The sequence below is a fragment of the Salvelinus alpinus genome, chromosome 13 (genome assembly GCF_045679555.1).
Source record: "Salvelinus alpinus chromosome 13, SLU_Salpinus.1, whole genome shotgun sequence".
In the NCBI taxonomy this organism is placed as follows: Eukaryota; Metazoa; Chordata; class Actinopteri; order Salmoniformes; family Salmonidae; genus Salvelinus; species Salvelinus alpinus.
The window spans coordinates 23,285,520-23,297,246 of record NC_092098.1 but is presented as its reverse complement, the minus strand read 5'-3'; the positions used below and the strand labels follow the sequence as shown (position 1 = coordinate 23,297,246).

Below are 11,727 nucleotides of genomic sequence, written 5' to 3'. Positions count from 1 at the left end.
CATTCTTCTGTGTTGTGGGACTGGGAGAGCAACGTGTTCTGTGGAGAGAGGTCGGTCGGCATCAAGGCCGACTCCCAGGGTTTGTGACGGTGGTGGTGAGATTACTCATTGGCGTAGTTTTGTTAAGGCTTTTCTCCAGCTTCAGCAGAACATGTTCCCGAGTGGCTTGCGCAGGGTCACCCTGATCCCTGCTTGCCCATTCTCTCCTCCTCCTCCCTCGTTCTCCTCCTCCTCCTTCGTTCTCCTCCTCCTCCTTCGTTCTCCTCCTCGTCTCTGTGTTTTTTTGTGATGTTATCTTTTCACTCTCCTCCCACTCACTGCTGTTCCCTGAAGCTGTCTCGGGATGAACAGCTCATTGTTTTTGTCCTTGTGCTGGTTTCCAACACAGCATGCCTAGTCAGGGTGTTTAGCTGTTTCCTACACAGCCCCCTTTGAAAGGAGAACAGGTCAGCAGCAGGCCAATGCCAACTTAAAGACAATTTATCCTCTCCCAGCAACACGCAGGCTGGAGCCTAAATGTCAGTGCTCATTGTCATACCAGGACTGAACAATACTGAGCCCTGTTAGCATGTGATTTATAGATCTATGCACGATTCATCTTCTTACTGTAAATAAAATCTACAAAACACCCTCCTGTTTATAGGCGAGACGTAACATAATGAAACATATGAACGTCTGAACACAGAAGGGTGTACAGCAGTTCAATTGCTTTGCTTTTCTTGTATTACTAACACAGGCAGGCAGTGAGCACAGCGTAGGCAGGGCCATGACAAGATAAAACAAGTCCTCTTTTCAGCTTCATCTGTTCACATAAGTTGTGGCACATAAATTGCGTCTTCTTTTGTCTTTATTTTCATTTTCATTCTTTACACAAATCAGGAAGGAATGCTTTGCAGATGGGTTGATGAAAGCAGCTCTCTCTGCTCGGTGGGGGGTGGAGGGGGGCTGAGTGATTGAGGAGAAATCATGTTACTCCTCATGAGGGCCCTAAAATGTATGTGCCCTTTTGGCGCTGCCAGGGGTGACCTTAAAAATCAGAAACACACGACGAAAGGCACGGCCACTATCTCAGCACTGATCAATCTCCATCCTCAGCTCCCCCTCTGTACCATTCACACACAGACACCGTTACTCAAATAATACAATCTGTTGGTAAAGCTGGTGGCATGTCATCAATAACAGGTTATAGCAACAGTCATGGAATCTGTTGATTCAGGTTAGCAAACCTGCTGTTAGCTTGTTGGGAGCTATCTATCTAGGCTGAATTCTCCAATAGCATTATGTCACCTTTGTGTGAAGGTACAGTACCAGTCAAAAGGTTGGACACACCTACTCATTCAAGGATTTTTCTTTATTTGTACTATTTTGTACATTGTAGAATAATAGTGAAGACATCAAAACTATGAAATATCACATATGGAATCATGTAGTAACCCAAAAAGTGTTAAACAAATCAAAATATATTTTAGATTTTAGATTCTTCAAAGTAGCCACCCTTTGCCTTGATGACAGCTTTGCACATTCTTGGCATTCTCTCAACCAGCTTCGTGAGGTAGTCACCTGGAATACATTTCAATTAACTCTATACTCTATATCACCATTCCGTTAAACATGAGAAATGTGAAGCACCACAGCAGTTTATTGTCCATAGCAGTTTAATCTAAATGAACTACTCCTGAGATTGACTGGCAATGGGCATCTGACATTGCAATTTGCAATTAACCACATAGGAAGGAGTAGGCTGGAAAGTATTTGGGGAAATAGAATCATACTATTTAGCCTGATGAGGACAGGGGGTGCTATTTTCACTTTTGGGGAAAATCGTATGATATTTAAACGGCCTCGTAATCAATTCTTGCTCTTACAATATGCATATTATTATTACTATTGGATAGAAAACACTCTCTAGTTTCTAAAACCGTTTGAATTATTTCTCTAAGTGAAACAGAACTCTTTTTACAGACCATTTCCTATCCGGAAGTGAGATTTCCAAAAGCGAAGTCTCTCTTCAAGAGCTTGTCTATAAAAGGGCATGTCACTTATGACTGTAGAAACACGTCATACACCTTCCCCTGGGTGTCATGCGGAAGTGAGAGCAGAAATGACTTGATTATCTCGTTCAGGGATTGTATACAACCTCTTGGAGTGAGAAGTGCGCACTTTATTTTTTTTGGAAGGCGCGAAGTTGGATCTGGAGTCGCCTCCTGGAAAACCGTCGTTATAGGTGAATATGATCTCTGGCTTCGATTTTATTTGATACATGTCACAATATCATCCTAAAGTATGTTTTTTCAATATAGTTTAATTATATTATTGAAATGTATTCTGGACTTTAGACGTGATGCGACGCAATAATTTTGTCAAGACGGAGAGGTTAGCACAGCACGGCCAGTGTGCTTGCTAATTCAAGAGGGAAATCGTTCGTTCTGGTTCCAAATAAAGACGGTTCTGAACAAAGGACCCCTTGGAGAACATTCTGATGGAAGATCAACAAAGATAAGGACCCAATTTGGGATACTATTTCATATATCTGTCGAACTGTGCTATCGCTAGCGTTTGACTAGAATCAATGCTGCTGTGTGTTAGCTATTGTAGTAAGCTAATATAACGATATATTGTGTTTTCGCTGTAAAACACTTCAAAAATCGGAAATATTGGCTGTATTCGCAAGATCTTTGTCTTTCATTAGCTATCCACCATATATTTTTCTGAAATGTTTTATGATGAGTAATTAGGTAGTTGACGTTGGTGTCTGTATTTACTCTGGCTACTCCCATGCGATTTCTGACTGTAGCTATGATGGTAGCTATGATGGTAGCAGTAATGTAAAACTGATTTATAGCTAAAATATGCACATTTTTCGAACAAAACATAGATTTATTGTGTAACATGTTATAGGACTGTCATCTGAGGTAGTTTTTTCTAGGTTATTTAGGTTGGTTCTATGTTAGTTAGGTTGGCTTGTGCATGCTACCTGCATGCTACCGTTGCTGTGAAAAACTGTCTGTCTGTCTTTTGTATTTGGTGGTGAGCTAACATAAGTATATGTGGTGTTTTCTCTGTAAAACATTTAAAAAATTGGACATGTTGGCTGAATTCACAAGATGTTTATCTTTCAAATGCTGTATTGGACTTGTTAATGTGTGAAAGTTAAATATTTCAATTTATTTTTTTTGAATTTGCCGCTCTTCCTTTTCAGCGGAACTCCTGGCCCAGACAGGTTAGCAAGAGTTTTCATCTATATTTTTCATAGCTGTCTGTTGACCACCACAAACCGATGCTGGCACTGACAGCACTCAACAAGCTGTATAGGGCCATAAGCAAACAAGAAAATGCTAACGTAGAGGTGGCGCTCCTAGTGACCGGTGACTTTAATGCAGGAACACTGAAATCCATTTTTCCTCATTTCTACCAACATGTAACCTGTGCAACTAGAAGCTCAAAAAACTCTGGATCACCTTACTCCACACATAGAGATGCAGACACAGCATTCCATCGCCCTCAATTTGGCAAATCTGACCCTAACTCTATCCTTCTTTCCTGCTTACAAGCAAAATCTCAAATAGGAAGTACCAGTGACGCACTCAATAGGGATGTGGTCTGATGAAGTGGATGCTAAACTACACAGACTGGAATATTTTCTGGGACTCAGTTGATGGCATTAATAAGGGAATTGATGACATCATCTCCACAGTAACCGTACGTACATATCCCAACCAGAAGCCATGGATTACAGGCAACATCCGCACTGAGTTAAAGGCTAGATAACTACCTTCTATGCACGCTTCGAGGCTAGCAACACTGAACCATACATGAAAGCACCAGCTGTTCCGGACGACTGTGTGATCACGCTTTCCGTAGACGATGTGAGTAAGATCTTTAAACAGATGAACATTCACAAGGCCGCAGGGCCAGACTGATTACCAGGACGCGTACTCAGAGTATGCGCTGACTAGCTGGCAAGTGTTTTCACTGACATTTTCAACCTCTCCCTGATCCAGTCAGTAATACCTACATGTTTCAAGCAGACCACAATAATCCCTGTGCCCAAGAACGCCAAGGTAGCCTGTCTAAATGACTATCGCCCCGTAGCACTCACATCTGTAGCCATGAAATGCTTTGAAAGGCTGGTCATGGCTCACATCAACACCATCATCCCATTCACCTTGGACCCACTCCAATTTGCATACCGCCCCAACAGATCCACAGATGACACAATTTCTATTGCACTCCACACTGCCCTTTCCCACCTGGACAAAAGGAACACCATAGTGCCCTCCATCTCATCACTAAGATAAGGACCCTGGTATTAAACACCTCCCTCTGCAACTGGATCCTTGACTTCCTGACGGCGCACCCCCAGTTGGGGAGGGTAGGCAACAACACCTCTCACGCTGACCCTAAACACGGGTGCACCTCAGGGGTGCTTGCTTAATCCCCTCCTGTACTCCCTTTTCACCCACAACTGCTTGGCTGCGCACAACTCCAACACCATCATTAAGTTTGCAGACGGCAAGACGGTGGTAGGCCTGATCACCAACGATGATGAGACAGCCTACAGGGAGGAGGTCAGAGACCTGGCAGTGTGGTGCCAGGACAACAACCTCTCCTTCAACGTCAGCAATACAAAGGAGCTGATCATGGACTACAGAAAACGGAGGGCCGAGCACGCCCCCATCCACATTGATGGGGCGTAGTGGAGCAAGTCAAGAGCTTCAAGTTTCTCGGTGTCTACATCACCAAGGAATTATCATGGTCCACACACACCAACACATTTGTGAAGACGGCATGGCAATGCCTCTTCCGCCTCAGGATGCTGAAAAGATTCAGCATGGGCGCTCAGATCCTCAAAAAGTTATACAGCTGCACCATTGAGAGTATCTTGACTGGCTGCATCACCGCTAGGTATGGCAACTGCTTGGCATTCGACCACAAAGCGCTAAAGAGGGGCCAAGCTCCATGCCATCCAGGACCTCTATACCCAGCGGTGTCAGAGGAAGGCCCTAAAAATTGCACTAAGTCTGGAACCAACAGGACCCAGAACAGCTTCTACCCCCAAGCCATAAGATTGCTAAATAGTTAGTTAACCAATAGCTACCCAGACTATCTGCATTGACCCTCTTTTGAAATCACCATATGCACTGCTGTTACTGTTTATTGTCTATCCTGTTGCCTAGTCACTTTGTCCCTACCTATATGTACATATCTACATCAATTACCTCATACCCCTGCACATTGACTCGGTACTGGTACCCCGTGTAGACACTGAGTGTACAAAACATTAAGAACAAATCAAATCAAATGTTATTTGTCACATGCGCCGAATAGAACAGGTGTAGACCTTACAGTGAAATGCTTACTTACATGCCCTTAACCAACAATGCAGTTTTAAGAAAATACCAACAAAAAAAGTATGAGATAAGAATAACAAATAATTAAAGAGCAGCAGTAAATAACAATAGCGGGACTATATACAGGGGGTACCGGTATAGAGTCAATGTGCGGGGGCACTGGTGTCAAGGTAATTGAGGTAATATGTACATGTAGGTAGAGTTAGTAAAGTGACTATGAATAGATAATAACAGAGAGTAGCAGCAGCGTAGAAGAGGGGGGAGGGTTGCAATGCAGTCTGGGTAGCCATTTGATTAGCTGTTCAGGAGTCTTATGGCTTGGGGGTAGAAGCTGTTTAGAAGCCTCTTGGATCTAGACTTGGCGCTCCGGTACCGCTTGCCGTGCGGTAGCAGAGAGAACAATCTATGACTAGGGTGGCTGGAGTCGGACAATTTTTAGGGCCTTCCTCTGACACCGCCTGGTATAGAGGTCCTGGATGGCAGGAAGCTTGGCGCCGGTAATGTACTGGGCCGTTCGCACTACCCTCTGTAGTGTCTTGCAGTCGGAGGCCGAGCAGTTGCCATACCAGGCAGTGATGCAAGCCGTCAGGATGCTCTCGATGGTGTAGCTGTAAAACCTTTAGAAGATCTGAGGACCCATGCCAAATATTTTCAGTCTCCTGAGGGGGAATAGGTTTTGTCGTGCCCTCTTCACAACTTTCTTGGTGTGCTTGGACCATGTTAGTTTGTTGGTGATGTGGACGCCAAGGAACTTGAAGCTCTCAACCTGCTCCACTGCAGCCCCGTCGATGAGAATGGGGGCGTGCTCGGTCCTCCTTTTCCTGTAGTCCAAAATCATCTCCTTTGTCTTGGTCACGTTGAGGGAGAGGTTGTTGTCCTTGCACCACACGGTCAGGTCTCTGACCTCCTCCCTATAGGCTGTCTCATCGTTGTCGGTGATCAGGCCTACCACTGTTGCGTCATCGGCAAACTTAATGATGGTGTTGGAGTTATGCCTGGCCGTGCAGTCATGAGTGAACAGGGAGTACAGTAGGGGACTGAGCACGCACCCCTGAACACCTGCTCCTTCTATGACATAGACCAGGGATCATCAACTGGATTCAGCCACGGGACAATTTTTTCTTGAGCGATGGTCAGGGGCCCAGAACATAATTACAAATAATTTGTAGACTGCATTTGACCGCAAGAATCCCAAACAGATACAGTGGGGAGAACAAGTATTTGATACACTGCCGATTTTGCAGGTTTTCCTACTTACAAAGCATGTAGAGGTCTGTCATTTTTATCATAGGTACACTTCAACTGTGAGAGACGGAATCTAAAACAAAAATCCAGAAAATCACATTGTATGATTTTTAAGTAATTAATTTGCATTTTATCTCTACATGCTTTGTAAGTAGGAAAACCTGCAAAATCGGCAGTGTATCAAATACTTGTTCTCCCCACTGTATAATATTTAACTAAAACATAATCATTTCAAGCCTTGTGTCACGCCCTGACCATAGAGAGCCCTTGTTTCTCTATGGTGTAGTAGGTCAGGGCGTGACTATGGGGTGATCTAGTATATTTATTTCTATGTTGGTGCTAATGTGGTTCCCAATTAGAGGCAGCTGTTTATCGTTGCCTCTGATTGGGGATCATATTTAGGTAGCTATTTCCCCACCTGTGTTTTGTGGGATATTGATTGTTTGTTAGTGTGTTTGGGCACTACGTCCTAAAGGTCTTTGTTAGTTATTTTGTTTTGTTAGTTTCACTTAAATAAATATGTGGAACTATACTCACGCTGCGCCTTGGTCCGCTCATTTCCAAGACCGTGACAACTTGTTACATTTGAATACGATCTCGTGTCTCTCTATTATGTGTGGGAATACTTGGGAACAGATTTCCAAAATTAAAATCACTTGGAGCTGATTTCCTGGTGTTTTTACAGTCTTTTATGTCCAACAATAAAATGGCCCGTGGGCCGCCAGTTGGGGAACCCTAACATAGACTGACCAGGTGAATCCAGGTGAAAGCTATGATTCCTTTTTGTCACTTGTTAAATCCACTTCAATCAGTATAGATGAAGGGGAGGAGACAGGTTAAAGAATGATTTTTAAGCCTTGAGATAATTGAGACATGGATTGTATATGTGTGCCAAGGGTGAATGGGAAAGACAAGGTGCACCAGTTTGGTTCAAGAACTGCAACGCTGCTGTGTTTTTCATGCTCAACAGTCTCTCCTGTGTATCAAGAATGGGGCGGCAAGTAGCCTAGTGGTTAGAGCGTTGGACTTGTAACCGAAAGGCAAGATCGAATCCCCGAGCTGACAAGGTAAAAATCTGTCATTCTGCCGCTGAACAAGGCAGTTAACCCACTGTTCCTAGGCCAGCATTGAAAATAAGAATTTGTTCTTAATTGACTTGCCTAGTTAAATAAAGGTAAAATAAAAAATAAGATAAAAAATGGTCCACCACTCAAGGGACATCCAGCCAACTTGACACAACTGTGGGAATCATTGGCGGGGGGGTGTCCTCAATGTTTTGTACACTCAGTGTATAAAAAACATTTATATTATTATTATTTTTTTCTCTCTGCATTGTTAGGTAAGTAAGCATTTCACTGTTGGTCTACACCTGTAGTATACAATGCATGTGACAAATACAATTTGATTTGATTCGAATAATCAAAAAAAATTCTCCCTGGCCTTGCGTTGCATTGTTACTCGATAATTACTGTGGTCCCTGGAGGATTCTCATTAGGGTGTTGACCTTGAGGAGGTTCATGCACAATTGACATTTTAACTAAAGACCGGAACACTCTTCATTCCATTCCCCAATGCACAGCTCAGGCAGGCAGGGACACACCGATCACATTGTCTGCTGTGAGCCAACTGGAGCGGAAAAGCCAGTGGAAGTCCAGGAAGCATGGATAAAAAACTCTGAATGTGATGAGGTGCTGCAAGGGCAAGATGTCTTAAATTACCCCCCTTCCCCTCTCTTTCCCCTCAGCCCCCCCTTTTCCCTTTTACCCTGACAGTCCCAAGCACCCATCCCCTACTCATTACTCTCTCACCCCCCATATCTATAGATTTATTCAACCTCTCCACCTGTTCCAACCCCCACCTCTATTTCTCCCCTCCTTCCACAAGTTTGTTTTTCTGTTATTGGCTTGGTGAGGAGGAACACAGTAGGTTGAGTAATTCTCCCGGTGATAATGCCTCCTGACCTTTCATTAAACCTTAAGCAAAATAAGGACTTTACCGCTCCATATCCGCCATGACTGCTCCTGGTGCATTGTGGGTCTGTGGCTGAGTGAGCCCCTGGAGTCAGGAGGGTCTGGGAAGGGGGTGGCTCTGTGCTGTCACAGTGTGAAGCGTCAGGTGGTGGGGTCAGAGGCTGGGGCCAGGGCCCCTGGGTGGCATACAGGCTTACAGCAGACAGACCTGCTATTTGTTGGCTGTAACACCTCTGAGCTGAGGAAGATGTCAGCCAGCATCACAACCGACGGGGCCATCACCTTTCCCCTCACTCCCACCCCCCTGCGGCCTTTGGATGTGCTCCGCCTATAATGCAATAAAGATCCTCAGCCTTCTATAGCAATAAAAACAAGTGACGCTTTGCACCTTATAATACAATGACCATGGCCCTTTGGATAGCAAACATGATTGGTTCACTGTACTACACCAACGTGATAAATAAACATAGGAGATGATACAATTAACATACCACATCCATCGTGAATTCAAAGTCCAGAGAGCAATGAACTAACCAGTGATATTATTTCATAATCCCATTCTACAGTATGAATAGTTTGGTCAGTCAGTGCTGTGACAACTAAGATCATTAAGAGTTTCCTGTGTCATGTGGTTCGCGATGGAGTGGATAGGAAGGGCTTGTCAAGTCATGACAACAAACCATATAGCCTCCACATAGAAAACAGTCAGGCAGCTAATTCATTAGACCCAACAGAACATATACAGAATATACTCTTTCACTAGCTCAGATAACTGAAAGGAGATGGTGCTGGTTGTAGAGACTGTTCAGAGAGACCCACAGGGAAGTGATTGGTAGTAGGACTGACTGGCAAGATAGAAAGTGGCTAGCTAAAAGCATTGCTGCCTGCTCTGGAAGAGTGAGTGGCCCGTGGGGGTTGGGGTAATCGACAGAGCCTGAGCAGAGGCAAGGCTGTATATACTGTATGTCACAGTAATACAAGGGAAGCAACCCCTTAATTTGAGACCCTGTTTACAAAGCCTCTTTTATGCAGCTTTTCCTAATTTACACCAGGCCAGAAGAATGAGTAATTGCAAACCAGAAAACAGGTTTATTTTGCTATCCTATTAAAACATACATGGTGACAATGACAATGTTCCTCTTCTGGAGAGAGATAAGCAGGGAGGCAGCACTACGACAACACGACACACATGGGTGGGACTCTCACAATTAGAACTGGGATCACATCCGTGGCACAACAAACATCACTTTTGGAGGGAATTGGGTGCCGTACGCTTGTGCCTTGTGCTCCTAATTTCCTCCCGGTCCCATAATAACAAACCCCTTTGTCAGTGATTGAGGCTTTGTAGATATTTACACGCCGGGGGAAATATGTTATTTTATTATTCCAAACAATGGGGCTTACACTGCGTCTGAAATGGGTCACAAACCGATTATAAATCGTTTTTTGTTTGTTTTTTGACTACTTTCATTCTCTATTTTTAGACATAGTAAGGAGGTGTTTTTAAAAAACATTTTTTTAAATCTATGACAGAAGATACAGTGGTGAGCATCAATGAACACTGTTTTTTAATTATTCTCCAGGAACATCTCATAATATGCCATTAAAAGAAAAATGTCTGCTGATCCCAAACCATTCATTGGCATACTGTGTGTGAAAGTGAGGACATTGACAGAGCATTATATTTAGCCTGGCTTACAGTGATAATTAGAAAAACATCAATACCCAGCCATTCCCCCTCATACATGGTGATCCCAAAACAAATCCAACTTGACAGCTTGTGATAATTTTCTAGTGAGTTAAAATGATGGATTTTAATGTGTCATTTTTTATAAATATTAGATGTTATGCTTTTAGTTACGCACACACACATACGGAGGTATTCATTAATAAATAATGAAGGCAACAAGAACACCACTAACAGAACACTAGACACTAAGGTGCTTTGTCATCCTAGACATTAGTAGTTTTACAGTCCTCCCAGGCCCACTGTGTGTAATTAGCCTGGCTGTCGCCACATCTCTGGGAATGAAAGGGCACCACACGACCCCAGGGTCATGCGGGATCAAAGGTCACAGTGGAGCCATCATGAAAACTGGTGAGCACACATCAACATGCACACACACTCAGGCATGCACACACACTGAAGCAGGCAGGCACACATTGGCACACACAAATGCATGCATGCATTTATCTTAAATGCATGCATGCAATGTCTTTAATGTCCTTAGGTGTCACAGTAAAATATGCAAAGCAAATAAACTAGCTTAATACCACACCCTAATAGAGTATTTTTCCCCCTTAATCATATCACAATGACTAGTTGAATATACACACCAATATGATACTTATTTGTACTACAACTTTTCTGAAATATTGATGCAATATCTCCTTAAATATGCACATAATTGCACATACCACAAATACATTTTTCTGGACACTGGATAAAGTCAACCTATAGATTTTGGTTTAATTTTGTTAAGAGACTCCAGGAACGGACTTATATAGAGCAGAATGTGGATATATACTTTTTTCATCTTTCTATCTGTAAAATACTAAAGCTGCATCTTTGGCGCATATTTCCAAAGAAAATATTATCTATAATCAAATTTTGACAACATATCAACAATTCCCTCGATACATGTCTGGAAAATATATCTAAGGATAACTCACACAATTTGGTGAATGCAGATGCTTATGAAGCTGAGATAAATTAGTTGGCTGTGGGAAGCGTCTGATTTTTGGGAAATGGCAGTTAAAGAGAAGTACAATGAATTTAGGCTACTAATCGCCAAATGCCTATTTAGACCCAATCTCTATAAGGTAAGTTACTACATATAGTCTAGTTTGTAGCATTCTCTATGAAATGGGCTTTTACATTCTGTATGATTAGACTGAACAAAAATATAAAAAGCAACACTCAACTATTTCAAATATTTTACTGAGTTACAGTTCATATAAGGAAATCAGTCAATTTAAATAAATTCATTAGGTCCTAATCTATGGATTTCACATGACTGGGCAGGGGTGCAGCGACCCACTTAGCAGCCATTCCCACCCACCTTGGAGCAAGGCCCAGCCAATCAGAAATACTCCTCAGCATCCCACCACCCCATCTCAGACGATCTCGCAGGTGAAGAAGCCGGATGTGGAGGTCCTGG

At 43.1% G+C, this 11,727-nt stretch overlaps 1 long non-coding RNA gene across 1 annotated transcript in view; it reads right to left on the bottom strand.

The window, feature by feature from the left end:
- LOC139537413 (uncharacterized) overlaps positions 1–11,727 on the bottom strand; it is a 38,789-nt gene that overhangs the window by 4,851 nt on the left and 22,211 nt on the right. The window lies entirely within an intron of this gene.